The 16557-nt window shown below is 40.8% G+C and overlaps 1 long non-coding RNA gene across 1 annotated transcript; it reads right to left on the bottom strand.

The window, feature by feature from the left end:
• Positions 1-2923: 2923 nt before the first annotated feature.
• On the bottom strand, positions 2924-14709 carry LOC144993937 (uncharacterized). Its single transcript, XR_013657243.1, has 2 exons — positions 10914-14709; positions 2924-4670 (listed from the first exon to the last, which is right to left on the bottom strand). It is a non-coding gene; the product is annotated as an uncharacterized LOC144993937 (long non-coding RNA).
• Between the last annotated feature and the right edge of the window lie 1848 nt (positions 14710-16557).

Raw genomic sequence — 16557 nt, 5'->3', positions numbered from 1 at the left:
CTTCAAAATCAGAATCAGCAGATATATTGTCACATATATCTGCTGATTCTGACCCTGCTAAACAAAACCGATATATTGTCACACATGTAGACATACACAGTCAGAAATGCAGTGAGATATGTTGTCTGAATGAAGAAGCAGTTGTGATGGCTGCCAACATCAGTGTTGCCACCTTCCTAGAAGAGGATGAAGGTTTTTGTTATTTTTTTCTTCGAGGATGAAGGTTTCTATGATCTCTGAGGCTCTTGAAAATGAAGATTTTAGCTAATTTAAGAAGGAACTATGATGAGGTTCACGTCCGTGTGAGTAGACAGTTAAATGGATCAAAGAGCCAACGTAAACTAACGTGAGTTCTTGATATTTTTAGTTAGTGACTGAAACCAAAGCAGTTTTTAATATTGCAGCCAAAGACAGGGTCATCTAAGCATTTTTTTTGTTTACCAGATATCAGTGATTGTCTAAATTACTAATTACCCTTCAAGGTTCTGAAGATTTGTAGAAGTGATGCCCGTAACTTGTTAGCACTTGATCTTCTTTGAATCCAATTCTGAAGCAAAGAAAAAAAACAGCTTTGCGCTGATATACAACACAAGTTTACGCCATCAACTTAAATCAGGTGATTCTGACATGAAGAAAAACAACTTTGAACTTTTTGTTGCACATCAGCCCAAAGCTGCTGTTTTTGTTTTAACCCTTGTGCTATCCTAAGCACTTTAACGTTGGGAGTTGGGTCATCTAGACCCACTAGACAGTGCTCTGAACCTTTTTTCTTCAATGATTTGTAATCTTCACTGATGTCCATGGATTACATGAAATCTTTCCACCTTTATCCACCTTTGTCATGGTAGGGAGAACAAATCAATGTAAGGATGGGGTCAGCTAAGATAGCACAAGGGTTAAGTTGTGTTCCCATCTCCGTCATTCCGGGTTCATGTTGATGATCATCCACAGCTGTTTTCACTTCTGTCAATTACCCTTTTAGTGTCTGGTTTTCAGTTCTTCCTTGTCTGGTCATCTACTCTGCTTTGCAACCTTTAGTTTTCTGAAAGGGTTCTGTTCTAATTTATTTATTAAGTGTTTACGTTTCTGCACCCAAGCCTGGTCTCCTGCATTTTGGGTCCTACACCACCAGATCTTGATAGGTAATTCAACCAGCGTGTTATTTTGCCGTTGCAGGTATTACATCTTATTACTGTTGCAGGTGACAACAGTGGTTTTAGAGGGATGGAAATATTTATGGAAGTGTTTATCAGACAGTCAAACAGTCGGGCATTAAATTCCCGTCTCTATCCAATGGCATCTTCATAAATGTTATCATTACAGAAACCAGACGTTTTTTCTTCTGCCCAGAGCTCTGAACCCAGATGAAATACATGTGTATAATTTAAGTTTATTTGAGTCTATTTGATTTTAACGGAGTTCAGTCCTAAAAAATGCTTTAGTGTATAGTCCCACTCCAATCTTTTGATGTATTGTAAAAGTGTTCCAGTAGTCTTTTCATTATGATTATGCCGTTTTAGACAAAATCAAAAAACCTGTTGTTTTCTATGACAAACGTCTGCAGACTGGCAGAAATTTACCTCTGAAATGTGGGCAAGACTATTGGCGCAGAGTGAGCCCACATCCACTTCCCATCATTTCTCTGTTTACAGTCTCTCCCGCCAGATTACAGCCCCTCAAAACCCCAAGCTGACATTAGCTGTGCAACATAAAGGGTTGGCAAGCTGGAACTCTCCAGCCATACCGTTTGAGCCAGATATTAGCTTGGACGAGTGGAACAAAGACGCATATGGATCCATTCGTCTGCAAGTGGATGCATCAGAATGAAGCAGCGCAGGAAAAATGTGGCTTGCTGATCGTAGCACCTACGTCACTGCTTCAAGCTTTTTTCCAACTGCTTTCTTTCATCTGCTCATGGTTTATAACGATTTGAATAAAGAAATACTCAGAGGCAGTTTTAATCCTAATTGTCTTTACACATGTCCTCCTCATGAGAAGAATGCTACGAAAACATGTTAAAAAACAAACACAACTTTGACTGGAGTGGGTCTTTAATGATTTCCTGTGAAAGCCAAGGAAAGGGGGAAAGTGGGAGGAGCCTCATCAGGTGAGTAAACAGCATCCGACTGGACGGTCGCTGGCTTTCATGTTGAAAGATGAGGAGGCCTCTGTTGGAAAAAGCCACATCACCGCTCTGGATTTGCATAAATGTCTGTTGCTGGCTCACAGGGCTCGCTGGGACAGACAGCTCGTCAATAAACTCTGTTCGGATGGAGCAGACTGACACTTGGCCTTAAAATAGACACAGCTGGCTGCATAAGCAGGGCGCGACTCTGCCGGAACAGAGCTGACTGATGTCCAGGCTGTGTGCTCTGATTATGAGCAGCGTAAAATCTATTCTTCCTTAACGTGTGCTGGTGTTTGACCTGCTAAGTACAACCTCTGACACAACTCAAGAATGAAATGAACTGTCGGGTAAAATGTCAGGTTCTTATCAAAGTACATTATCGATGCTTGACAAAAACGCTTCTTAGTTTAATCGTTTGAGTTAACAATTATAATAAAAGGCATTTGTTTGTACTTTCAGATTATCAACTCAACAGGTAACCAGATTTTCTGAGGAAAACCTAAAATTATCACGTTTGACATTTGGAACAGCCTCATTCTTACCACCCAGCTCTTTCTTCTTTTTAAATGTTGACCATCAGCAGCCTCTGATGTGTTAAAGCCGTCTTACAGACAAATCATTATCCTACTAAAAATCCATCCAAGTGTTCAGGGTTTCCCAAATTTCCTTCCCTGGAAACTAAATCCTGGTTTCCATTGCAAAAATGACATATTGCTGAATATTTTGATCTAATCATAGTCAAATTGCACCTGAAAAAAGAAAGTGGCTTCATAAGTGACATTTCGCTCACAACGCATTTCTTTTGTAATAAAATTAATATGTTTTTATTTGTGATCAGCAAATTGATCTAACTCAACAAATGAAATCCACTATATTTCATTTACGTGTTCTTAAAAGCAAATAGTTTAAAACATTACCAGGCGTCTTAGATCAAAAACAGAAATGACATCAAATGTAACCGGTTTCTGTAAAAAGCAAAAGAAACCTCATTTGAGAAAAAAATAATGGGTTGGTTCTGAAACTATTTGAAAATAATGACTATATGAATGACAGGAGTCTGCTACTTTAAACAATAAAAGAGGTTTTTTGGTTGGATTTCAGGTTGGATTCTTTTTAAGAACCACAAAGTCCCATTTCTCTTTCATTAGGAAATACATTTTATTTTTTTGTGGCCGTTAATCAGTTCATTTTTAAACTGTAGCTTTAAAACATTTACAATATTTGAAGTTTAAAATGTTATAGTTTTTTCTATACATAACAATTTAAACTTCTTTTACATTAAGAGCAGCACATACAAGTTCCTACAACCAATTTGGGCCCAAAAATGGTATGATTCGGTCTGGCTTAATGGGCCTATTTTCTAATGAAAATGCTCAAAATATCAGACAGGTCTGGACCGTACCGCTCTGTGGAAACGAGGCTGAAGGGAACCGCTGACTGACAATATTAGTTATGAGTTGAATGAATGTATATATATACATTTCTTTAAGCATCTGAAGCCACACAGGTAGGCATATCTGGACCTCGGCCACTAAGACGTGTACTTGTGTTTTTCACCGAATGTTTGGTTTGGACCATATTATGGGCTTACCCTGAGTATTATTAAACCACAGGGAGCTGTTCAAAGTTGCAAAGATGTTTTTTTAATACCTTGAAAGGCTAAGATATTTATTGCGCCATTGCAAAACTGTGTTGCATGTGCGACCATATTGGTTGCACTCTAGAGCCCTGCTTGATTCATGCGCTGCTCGTCCTTGGGAAATGCAAATGGGCCAGTGAAGGGCTGAGGTTGATGCTTGCACTGTGCTGTTGTGTTTGGTTGCAGTCATATTTGTCATCTGTGCCGCCCCGCACTCCCAAACCAGCCTCATCGATATGAAGGCTTCTGAAATGAGCAAAGTCCATTAACTTCTTTCTCTGCAGAGGTGATCTGATGCTGACTCAGGTTCCCGAAGAAGGAAGTGATCCTGAAGGACAGTTCTCTGATGATGGACTTTCCTTTTCACCCCCTCAACACCTCCAGTGAGGGATTGTGGGAGTGTCATTTTAACCCTGGCAAAGAAAACACAGGGGGATAAAATGCTGATCGAAGAAATTAGTGAAAAACCAAGATGGGTCAAGGAGAAAAGACACAGAAAGGTTCACAGATAGATATTAAAGTAAAACACCTTCACCGGAGGGAGAAAGGCCAAAAGAGTAAACGAATTATAGAAAAGAAAAAAAAAGAAACAGGAAGGAGGGAAAATGAGCATGAAAGTGCAGACATCTGGGAAGATAGATGAGAACAAGAAGGAGATAACACAGAGGAGTAGAACAGATAGAAAGTGATGTGTTTGAGGAAGAGCTGCTGATGTGATCTCCCTCCCCTCTTTATGACTTTATGCTTATCTGGGATGAGAAGCGACAGCTTGGATGTTGGGGAGCGGGCGTCACATTCAGCAGAGGGAGGATGACGTTCAGGGGATGAAGGCAGCCAAAGGAGTGCGTGACCTTCAGGCTGTGCAGCGCTGTCAAACAGCGTGACGTCACCTGGAACAGTGGACTGTAAGCACATGAGCGTTCAGAAATGTCATTCAGGAGAAACTTTTCCAGAATATGTCATGTTTATGAGAATTAGGGGGCACTTGAGTCTGATTGTTTTTATAGAAGTGGAATAAAAAACCCTGTAAAAGTACAATCAGCTGACAAGGAATGCATGATTTATAACCACTAATAAGTGAACTCGTCTCGCTCCCCCAGCTGTCCCACAACTCCATCTGGATGAAGCCCATCTGCTGGACTATTTAAACATGTAGTTGTAGAGTTAAATAAGCTAATTCTTCTCTAAGAGTTCTGGTAATCACCTGTCTGTCCTGGAGGAGGATCCCTCCGTCATGTGGACACCCCTGAGGTTTCTTTTTTTTTCTTTCCAGAATCCGTTTTTTTAGGAGTTTTTCCTCACAGAGAAGGAGGGTCTATAGGGCAGGGATGTCCAGTTTAGCCTGTCTGTTTAGTTTAGTTTAGCCATTACCTATTGAATTCTATGACTTTATGTTCTTTAAGAATTCGTGTTTATTATACAATTACCAATATGAAACTTTTTTACATAATTACAGATGTTTTAAGGCTGCAAAACTCCTCACTATTCACCTTTCTCAGACAGATGTGAACATTTTCACACTTCTTTCCTATTTTAACTTTAAAAGTTCAAACCCTCACATCCTTCGCCCACAAGTGGCCGGGATAGGCTCCAGCAGCCCCGTGACCCCGAAAGGGAACAAACGGTAAAGAAGATGAATATATGATTTTAAAAATCCTATTTGCACAGGAAAGTTAACAAATTAACTATTAATTTGCTAATAGAAAATGTGAGCACTGCATTTGTTTCCATAACTGCGTACAGCAAGGCGTCTACTACTTATTTACTCACTGATCTACGAGAACAATCAGCTTTTAACCATTTATGCTGTGCTGGTCTGTCAATTCAGGTCATTTAGATTGTGTCATCTGTGTCTTCCATTAAGTAATGGGTGTCTTTCTTAAGTTATACTCATATCAAAGGCAATTATTGGGACATCCAGTTTCAATGTTAGGTCAATGTACAGACGTGTTCAGAGGTCCTGTGGTGGGTTCAGAGCAGCAGGCATGTTGCAGCTGTCTGATGGCAGCATATTTCGAGCTTCGCTGTCCGATGTGTCCAGAGTTCAAATATTTGAACTTTAGCAAAGGACTTGTACTGTATCAACCAATCAGGGACTCCGCTTTGGCCTGTGACCTGTTGATATGATCAGGGGGTGGAGTCCAAACCAACATGGAAGAGAAGCTAATGTTTGCCTTTTTTTTTTTAAATTAATTTATTCTTTTTCCTCCTTGAACTAATCCAGGACAGGAAGTTGTCAAACTGGGTCACCGAGAGACGGAAGTACTGCTGAAAGTGGCAGTCATTCAGACGCAGCTCCTGCAGTAGACAGTGAACCTCACAGCACTGGGAGAGTCTCAGAATGATCTCATGAACCGAGACCTGGAGACGAGTTTACCGATTCTAGAGCTCTTCAAACTACTTAAACCTGGTTTTAAACGTCATCCGTGTCTTCCGTGAATCGGCTGTGTATGAAATACTGATGTAGAGTCAATGTTTCTATGCAGAGATGAGACCTCTGACAGTAGCTCCTCCCACACATGTCAGGACCATCTGGTTTTTCAAAAATAAACACATTTTCAGAAAAGCGTCAAGCAGTAAATTTGATGCGTGCCCAAAGAGAGGCGGTGGACGAGATTTGACGTGGGAATCACGTTCGGGGTTAACGCACCATGAGCTTCACACCACCTGCAACTTGTCCTTTCTTTCTCTCCTGTGTTCAGAGTGTTTTTGCCATAAGGTATGAAGTAAATTCAGCTGCAGCAATTGTCCTGCATGTTATGTTTGACCTGAGTAAGTGACCCACTTGCATATAATTTCACTATCTCACGGTAGAGGAACCATTTCTCAGATGTTGCAGCTCTCTCATCTCATTCAGAAGCACCAGGAAAGATAAATGCGTGACATGTTGTTATCGTGTCTTTATTATCAGAATGCACAGCGAGGAAAAAACTTCTTCCTTGATTTATTGCAGGTGCTTTGTTAAGCCCTTTCCTATTGAGAGAAATTACAGGTTAAGAGCCTGATTTACAAACTAGATTGTGTCTATAAAATGAGTAAAAAAACAAAAAAACGAGCACTCCATTTCACGTATTTACCTTGGATGCATCATGACCATTTCCTGTGGAACGCACCAGAAACTGAAGTATACAAATGGATCAACGCAGCGCACGCAATGCGATTTATCAAACCTAAAGCAGGATTGCGGTTGCTGTTTTGTGTTTGAAAGTAAGTCGCAAACTGACACAACTTTATGCAAAAACAGCTGCAGACACTGGTTTAGGTGACGGACTGAAATGAAATCGGTCATTATTTTTAAAGCTAACATTAAATATTCTTTTCTGTCCCAAATTGCCACTAACTAACTGTTTCTTTTGTGCAAGACACAGCCCACACCTCTGCTACATTTATTTTCCTGTGAATCCTAGAAGTTAGGCTTTCCTGTGCTATGTTCACATCCACTGGCTCTGCTTCAATACACGGCAAATTCACTGCTCTGCGCTGGTCCAAAAATGTGTCCATAAACCTTAAGTCCAAAGCTTTTAGCCTCATCATTACATGGAAGACATGGATAATGTTGAGAGACCAGGTTTATTTACTTTGACGAGCTCTAGAAACTTCATATGACGTCTCCATATATGGGTCATGACATCATTCAGACTCTCCCAGTGCGTGATGTTCACCCTGCACTGCAGGAGCTGCATCTGACTGTCGGCACTCTCAGCTGTTCTACTGTCTCTACGTGATTCAGTTTGATGACTTACTTTCTCGGAATAGTCAGAGGAGGGAAAAAATAAAAACAAGAAATAAAATTAGAGGATCTTTTTAATATTGTCTCCATATAAATAAGAAAAAACAAAGTTTGGGAGGGGCACAAACTGTAACAATCAGCTTCTCCATGTTGGTTTCGGACTGTTGCAGCTGTTCATATCATCAACATGTGAATGTCAAAACTGTGTTCCTAGTTGGTTGACGTGATGCAAAGCTTGGCCAAAGCTCAGATATTTGAACTCTGGAAACATTGGACTGTGCTGCTTGGACCAAAGTGTCCTGCCGCTCAAAACATGCAGCAGGACCTCTGATCGCGTCTATATGGAAAGCTGCAACATATCAGCTCGAAGCTGTTTCTCTCCATTCAAGAATCTGTAAGAATTACAGAAATTGCATAAACAGCTGAAGAGTTACGATAGTTCAAAGAATGTCAACAACGAAGCTAAAACTGCAATGTTAAAAAGGTTAAGGACAGTTTAATAGAAAGCCTGATTTCCCTTTGATCAAGGGACCTGCAAAGAGGGGAGATGAGGTCAACAGTCACACCAAACTGGTTCTTTCTTATTTTTATGCTACAAAATGAAGCTTTGTCTGGAGCACTTCACTTCCAACACTCATACCCGTCGTGTCGTCCCTTTTCTTCTTCAACAATCTCAAAATATCACTGACAGCATCAAGAGAATTTATTAAAAAAAAGGTCCAAAATGTTTTGTAGCTGCAGGTCAAAGTTGGTCCCCATTTGGGCGTGTCATAAAAATATGATGAATCGCGCAGTTCAGAAGCAGCTTGTTGTGAGCCTCTGGCTCTTCTTCAAACTGCTGTCCCAGGGAGTGAATCACTGCACCGGGGTTTGTGTTCCTTTTAGTGCACGCTTGTTGATTTATGAATATTAATTGAGGTTTGACACCATTATTGGCGGAAAAGCACACTGGAAGATCCTGCCAGAATCATATCGCAGCGATAAAAGCCTAAAACCACGACATCGTCTTTGTCTGGGATTTTGATAATTTATTAAAACGAAATCCTAATGATTAAACTTCGTCATCATCTCCTTGTCTGAAATGGTGCATTTATTCAGAGATAATGCCTCTTAGACACCAGTGATTTCAGTATTCATCATGAATCAAAAGATGTTTTTTTAGCAACAGTCAACAGAAAATGTGCATCACTGTCCTCTGCTGGTACTTTTCAGCATAGTACCAAGGAATGTTGTGAGTTACTGTGCTAATGACTGTCATTTTCAGTTTCACGATTTATGACTAAACTCTGAAAAACAAAATTGAACTTATGATATAAAAAAGACAGCAAGAGAACATCTTTCTCTGATTACTAAAAAAAACAAACTAGTCAAGTTGTAATTTAAATATTTTTAGTTGTCCATCTTTTGCACTTCTACATCAGCAGTTTCAATCAAATCAGCAACAGAGTGGAGCATCAATATTCACAGCAGCTTCACTTCACAGACAGAATTGTGCTTCTGGTATGAAAATAGAAATTGAAGCTGTGTGTGGCTTAATGGAATCACAGTTTTTGTAAATGTCCTTGTTCTGCATCAAATATTAGATTAACTCAGAAGATACCAAAATAATAAAATCTAATTAATAATAAACTAAATCTCCTGTGATGATGAGACTTGTTTAAACTGGAAATCCTGCTTTCTTCCTTCGACTTACTTTAGGTCGGAGTAGTGATTCAACAATCAGTAAGAGAATTTTGGACGCAGCAAACCTAGGTTTGCTTCCCAGAGCGTGCAATGAGCTTAAATCCAGGGGCAAGACCCTCAGGGCTGCTGCCCCATCTGGGTCTTCCTGTGCCTTGAAAACACAAGGTTGTGCTAGGATGGCCATCCAGCTTAAAACCCTGCCAAACCTATGCGAATGAGGGAACACTGATTCACTGCATCGACTCCTAACGAGAAAAAGGGGAATGTTGAACAACAACCTAATGAAAAAAAGGGGCATCTAAATTTGTACAGGTTTAGATACCCTGCTTCTACCAGGCTAAAAAAGGCGACACCACCAAGGATCTTGTGTAGGGAAACCCCTTCAGCATGTTGAGAGGGTACAAAGAATGCTGCCTACAATAGAGAATTTTAAACTCTGATGGCCTAAATGCTAAATGTGTCTTTCTAAGCTCAGATGAAGGTGCAACAGAAAAGGTCTAAACAACAAGAAATTAGGTTCAACTTTAAGAGAAAAGGTAGGAAATGCATCAAATGACAGCTATTATAGAATTTCTGCTTGGGAATGAAACTAATTTAATAGAAAAATATTTTTTTGTTGGAGCCCATCAAAACATGAGGTCCTACATGGTTCAACAAATGAGGTTCCTGAGATACACAAGATAAAAAAAAGAGAACCAAGTATTTGAGAAGGAACTATGCAACCAAAGCGCAAAGAGAAGCTTAGAAAAAAAGAACAAAGGAATCAATTCTGATATATTCTACTATTAGATTAAAAAGGTGTCTGATTTGCAGCTGCATGTTCTCCACAGAAGAGAAATCCATTCAGGGTCTGGTTCCCGGTCGGTCTCGGGTCTTTAAGGAGTCGGGTCACGATGATGCCTCCTGAATAGACACCTTCATTTTTAACAGACTTATAAAAAGTCTATTTGAGGCGGCCCAACAAGCATGAAATGTGGAAAGAAGACATTGGAGGACAGAAAATGCAAAGGACTCAAATTACAGCCCTCATCGCTTCACCACTCCTGAGTACAGTCACTGCTCTGCAAGACACCAAAAAGCCTTTTAAACCACCGTTTAAACCCAAATAATGAATTACAACTCCGGCCTGGTAAGTAGAGCTTAACTGTAATTGAATGAAGTAAATTTCTCTCAATGAGAGAAAAGGAGGAGCTGAGAAAAGTGGGAATTTATTGTAAGCTTACTAAGAGAAAGTTGGCCTTGAGTTCACAAGGCGTTAAGGAAGGGGTGGGGGCGTTCAATTCCTGCCAGTGCCACCCCTCCCTGACCTTTCTAGAATGGACTTTAATGCATAAAGTGGATTAAAGCAGAATTAATCATGTGTTGGGACTGGGTCATGGGTTTTGGGGGGGGGGGGGGGGGGGGGGGGGGGGGCATGGCACACACATCTACACACACTGTGGAGTTATTTTTTCTCATTTTCAAAGGCTGCCTAACATGACCGGGCTCAAGAGGCAACGGAGGACGTTGGACAACTCCACTCATTTCAATTTTTCTATTTTTCACCAAGAATAAATGAGAGCTTGACAACCTTAAAATAAATAGAACATGATTGAACAGATTTCAGAAATGTATATCAAGGTGTTACTGTTATTTTAAACCTTTGCAAATGTTGCGCCGTTTAACTATTTTACTTGTTGAATACTGTTTCCTTCAAATTTCCGAATACAAATTTGAAATTAAATTGAACATACCAATGGTGTCACCGAAGTCATCCAAGCATTGAAATGTTCGTCTCTCAGGAGCTCGCCATGCCTGCCAGAAAAAACCCTCACCTGCACACTGTCACCTCATTTAAGACTTCTTCCGACCTCCACCTACCTGGTAAGGCAGAACTCATGTTCTCTCTATACTGCCCCCTGCAGCTGTGGAGTTGACCCTACCTGGAAGACACCTCCAACTCAATGTCAGGAGCAAAATAAAGAAAATCATAAAGTAGAATTGATAAATCTCAACACACCGCATGCGCACTGTGTCAAAACATCTGAAAATACTTGCTCATCAGATGTAACAAGCTTCTTTCACCTGTCTTTCTGCAGACGATTTCACTTTATTCATGAAGCACCAGTTCAGACTGAAGCAGCTTCAAAATACATATGTATTACACCATTATAGACCATTTAGAGCCCATGTTTTAAATTCAGTGTTTTTAAAATGTAAAATAAAGAAGTAACAGACTGTAAAGAACTTGAGGTAGAATCTCCTGCATTGAGAAAAAAGCAGAAGCAGCCTCAGTGGAGATGATTGGTGGTGACCAACTGTGGGCAGAAAAGACAAAACAGGAGAAATACAAAAACACAGGAACGTCTGTCAGAAGTAGCAAGGATACCTGTGTAATTATAGTCCAAGCAGCAGTCAGGCTGCTAACAGCTGAAGGGTCAAGTGTGTTGGCCAAGAAACGAATTTGAACCTTGACCAAGCAACTGCCATAGAGCCAACTGAAACACAGCCAACCCTCTCTTTGGAAGATACTGTAAGGATTCTGTGGTGTTGTGTTCTTGGTCATGTTTTTGGTTTTCATTTTGTCAGTCACTCCAGTTTCAGGTTCATGATCCACAGCTGTCTTCAGTTCAGTTAATTACCCTCAGCCTATTTAAGTGTCTTGGTTTCTGTTCATCTGCTCTTTTGTGTGTCACGAACTGGTGGTGGAGGACCCAAATGCAGGAGACCAAGCTTGATGACAGGAACTAAAACATTTAATTAGCAAACTGAAACATGACAAAACTATGAGGGGAAACAAAACTGTGACAAAACAGAGCAGATGACCTGACAAGGATGAACAGAAACCAAGACACTTAAATAGGCTGAGGGTAATTAACTGAACTGAAGACAGCTGTGGATCATGAACCTGAAGGTGTGACTGACAAGGAAACCAAAAACATGACAAAGAAAACCAAACCACTGAATCCTTACATTGTGTCACTTTTTTGTTTCGCCCCATAGTTTTGTCATGTTTCAGTTTGTTTATTAAATGTTTTATTTCGTGTCACCAAGCCTGGTCTCCTGCATTTTGGGTCCTCCACCACAAGTTCCTGACAGATACAGTATTCCCTCGATATATCACGGTTCATTTTAAAAGTTATTCTTTATTTCTTTTTATGTTCTGGTATATGCTAAATTAAGTGGAGTCCTGGATTAAACTATAAAGTGCAAGTCAGTGACAGCATAAGGCGTGAAGGAGTTAAAGTGGTGCATGTGAGCGCAATACTGCATGTGACAGTTTCCAAATCTGCGGGAATTTAATTGTGTAAAAAGTTAAAATTAGGTTAATTAAAGCTCATCAACACTCGAGCTACAGTGTTAAAATCCCACTCTGATCATGTTTGATCTATTTTCATTGCTCCCAGTTGTTTTTTAGCCAAACAACAACAAACCCGCCATTTTTAGGACATAGTTTCTACAGAGAGGCAGTAATTAATTAGAAATGTACCTCTGAGTTGTGGAGCATCCCCGCCCCCCTACCGTCACCCATAACTGAGACTTATGTATTAACCCACTGTCTTGCACTCTTACAGCCCCTCACACCCCCAGCTTAACATTAACAGTGAAATAAAAACGACAACCAATATTGGAGCTATCCAGTAGTAGTTTTGAGCCAGATACCAGCTCAGACCAGGAAAACAAAGACAAACATAGATCTAGTCGTCTACAAGTAGATGCATTAGAATGGAGCGGAGCAGGGAAGTTGGGGCCCGCCCAGTGTATTTACGTCTTTACGTCTGCTCCTGATTCAGAAACAATTTGAATAAAGAAATACTCAGAAATGCAATTTGAAGTCTAGTTTTCTTTTTTGTATTTGTCCTCCATCATAAGAAAAAACACCAAAACTCAATTTCCATCTGGGTGGGTGTTTAGAGGGTTATTGAGAGCATCTGTAGACAGAAAATTGATTAAAAGAAAGATTCACGATACAGTGATTTGGATGGCCCTAACGCACTTTTGAGGAGCTCACATTGGTGTACTCCTGCTTTGAGGCCACACGTCATTTTTACCTGGACACACCTACCAAAAGTGGAAGAATACTTACGAATCAGCTGATTTTGTGCTTCTGTGAGGACTTAGAAACTATAATTCCACCTCATGCAAAGCGGACACCAAACCTGGGAAAGTCAAATGTGGCTTTGTTAGAAAAATAACTTCACTTCTGGGCGCCTTCAAGGAGCGCGAGCGTCTCTGATGGAGTCTGAGCTGTTATCACATGAGCAGCGTAGGCTGAAAGTGGGCCGACCAAAAGTCTGTGTCTCCTGTGATCCGGAGAAGCCTCTGGGTTAGAGACATGAGTGGGGGGCTAACTGCTGTAGCCCTGAGACGCAGCCCCTGAGGGCGAGAAAAGCCGGACTCCACCCAGCAGCAGCTGAGCGAAGGGGGAGGCTCTACTCAACAGATCAGGGATACGTAATCCTCTCTACGGAGACTGTAAGTGACCGAGAAAGAAGGAAGCAGAAGTCAGAACAAATCAGAGGTAAGTCAATGCAGAAATAACAGAAGAAAGCAGAAACTGGGAACAGTTGTCCAGGAAAAAAAGAGAAATAAAGGAGAAGATGAGGAAGGAAGGGGGAGAGGGAGCACTGCAGTGCTGCTCCATGCTCTGGCGGAAGCTGCTCATGTGCACTGCAGCAGTACAGGAACGCCAAACAAAGATCAGGTCTTCCTCCTCCTCCACCTCATGCGCCGGCGCCCGCCTGCCGCCACACATCAGATCGGTCCTCTTCATCGGATGTGACAGCTCACAAAGTCAGAGTCTTTGCTAAAATAGCCTCCATACGGCTGTTACAAGCAGCAGAGCTCCGCTTACAGCGCTGACAGCATCACATTTCAGCTCCAGCTGGAGACATGGCGGGGGGATGATGAGGAGGAAGACGCCTCTTCACTTTCCTGTTAAAGCCTCAATCAAACAAAATCAGAATCAAGGTGTTCTCCCTACAATCAACAAATCAGTTTCTTAGTTAACAGGTGGATGGATCAGACTCTAATGCCTGCAGGATTTCACAGGCGGCTTTTGCTCAAATTCTGAAGTTTCTCAAAAAAGTTGCAGCTCAAAACTAGAATACTTTCTGTCTTTTTCCAGAGTTTCCAGGTTAACAAAAATTACCTTCATCCACTTCGCTAACTGCACAAATGTTTGAGTTTCGCCTGAACAGGTTTCCGAACAGGTATTTTCCAATATTTGAGGGCAGTGTATGGCCAAAGTTTAAATGCTAAATAAAGAAATCCGTCTCCCAGAAGCCTTTGTCACAATGGCCAGTGGATACAGCCTTTCTGCAGGTGAAACATGGGAAAACCTGAGCAATGCACACAGGTGACCCGCACAAAATATCAAGGTCATTGACCGCTCAGTGAGCATGTGGACTTAAAATGTTCATGCCAATTTTTTTACGGGCATGCTGCCGGCGACAAGCTGTAGTGAAAATGTATACATTTCAAGTACCGTATTTTCCGGACTATAAGTCGCCCTTTTTTTCATAGTTTGGCAAGGGGTGCGACTTATACTCCGCAGCGACTTATATTAGAAATAAATTGAAATAAATACATTGTTGTGTCCTGTTATGTTCATTTGTGAGGAACAGAGATGATGTTCCTGGGTCAATTTGATGTATGAGGTATGTTAAGTGTTAAGAGTATGTTAAGTGACTCAGAGAATCAGCAAACCTTTTTTTACAGTAAGATCTTGAAGGCTAACAACATAATATTCTATTTTCCAATGATTTCATAGATTCAGAAATGCAATAAAATTGACAACTGTTTCTACAAAAACAGGATGAAAACAGAGTATTAGTTGGCCAATGATGCTTCATGAAAGGAATAAATAAATAAGTTTGAGAAAAAATTACTGTGAAATTATTAGATAAACAGTCTGCTATGATTGTATCATATAAGGTTGTGAAAGTTAAAATGCGACTTATCTGTGTTTTTTTCTACTTTATAATGCATTTTTGGGCTGGTGCGACTTATACTCCGGAAAATACGGTAGTTAAATAGGATGAAATAGGACAGACGCAGGCGTGTCACACAAATGTTCCTTTAATTTTTTAAACCCCTCTAAATCCTGCACCCCCTGCGATGCAGTCTGACTCTTAGAAATGAGGAACTTGAATAATAAGAGCATAGTTTGTGTGGGCGTCCTCTGGCGTCTTACTGATACTTGGGTATCATGTGCGCGACCTGTGCATGTGGCATTTGTGGGCAGTACTCACACTAGGAGTAGACCGATCTGTCAGGGTTGATTATCAGGACGATGCTTTTTATTCTGACCTGTATCAGGATCTGGCTTTTTTTTTTTTAGTTTCAGTGGACCCATATTGAACTGGTTATTGTTGCTCAGGTACAACTGTGCCGCTCAGTTTCTTGCATTGTCCAGCGTGATCTAAATAGTTATGCAAACCACGCAATCTTTGCATGTCACGCTACAAGCAACAACTAGTGCTGTCACTTATACTGCGCTAACACAAATGTTGTTTAACGCTATTAATCGCATGATAAAAAAAATGAATGTTTGTCCTCCCCGTACTGAAAAAAATGTAACGGCGCAAGAGCCGTAGCTGCTCTGTGACCGGGTATAATCGTGGCCACTCCCTCCTCTGGTCAGCGCCAACATGAACGGTAATCGAAGCGGCGCAAACAAGCAAGAAAGTTTCTTTGCTGACCATCCGCATCAGTCAAGAATGTTTTTGCTTTTTCTACAAATGAATATCAACTCAAAATATCTGTTATTGGCCTTCTTGACTACTAATAAATGACATTGGCGCTGAAAAGAAAAATTGGTCTCTCTCTAACTCACACCTTACTAATGACTATAATGTGGCATTAAAGCATCGTACAAAAGCGTCACCCGTACATACCAAATGTGTGTAACTCACATTATCCTTACAAATAGTTCGGGACACACTTACCACATGAGTGGCAATCATATGATCCTTTTTTATGACGTCCTTTGAATTGGCCATGCAAGCCTCAAGGGAAGACACCTTGCGCTCTCCTTAAGATGGTGCTGCTCCACTCTGCAACCCTCCACGGGCCCGGACAACCCATAAAATCTGCAGTACCCATGTGGGTCCATCCCCATACGGGTGGATGTGACTAAGGCTAAAGATACAACAATGGTTATTGAGGAGATGAGAGACATCAATGACAAAGGTGTGGTGATCAGTTCAAGGTTGGTTGGGTTTTCCTTTAAAATAAACATTTTAGATGAATTGATTTTCAAGGTTAAAAAACTATACATTCGGATTTTCATTGAGTCCCTGATGGAGCCAAAAAAAACCCAGATATTTTTCGTCATAAACTGGCAAACCAGGAGTTGTTTTTATTTATGGCTTCTAGATGATCTGCAGAATGAAG

Source organism: Oryzias latipes, chromosome 7 (genome assembly GCF_053564925.1).
Source record: "Oryzias latipes strain Hd-rR chromosome 7, Olatipes_Hd-rR_3.1".
Lineage (NCBI taxonomy): Eukaryota > Metazoa > Chordata > Actinopteri > Beloniformes > Adrianichthyidae > Oryzias > Oryzias latipes.
The sequence above is the reverse complement of the archived record's forward strand: the minus strand, read 5'-3'. Positions and strand labels throughout refer to the sequence as shown.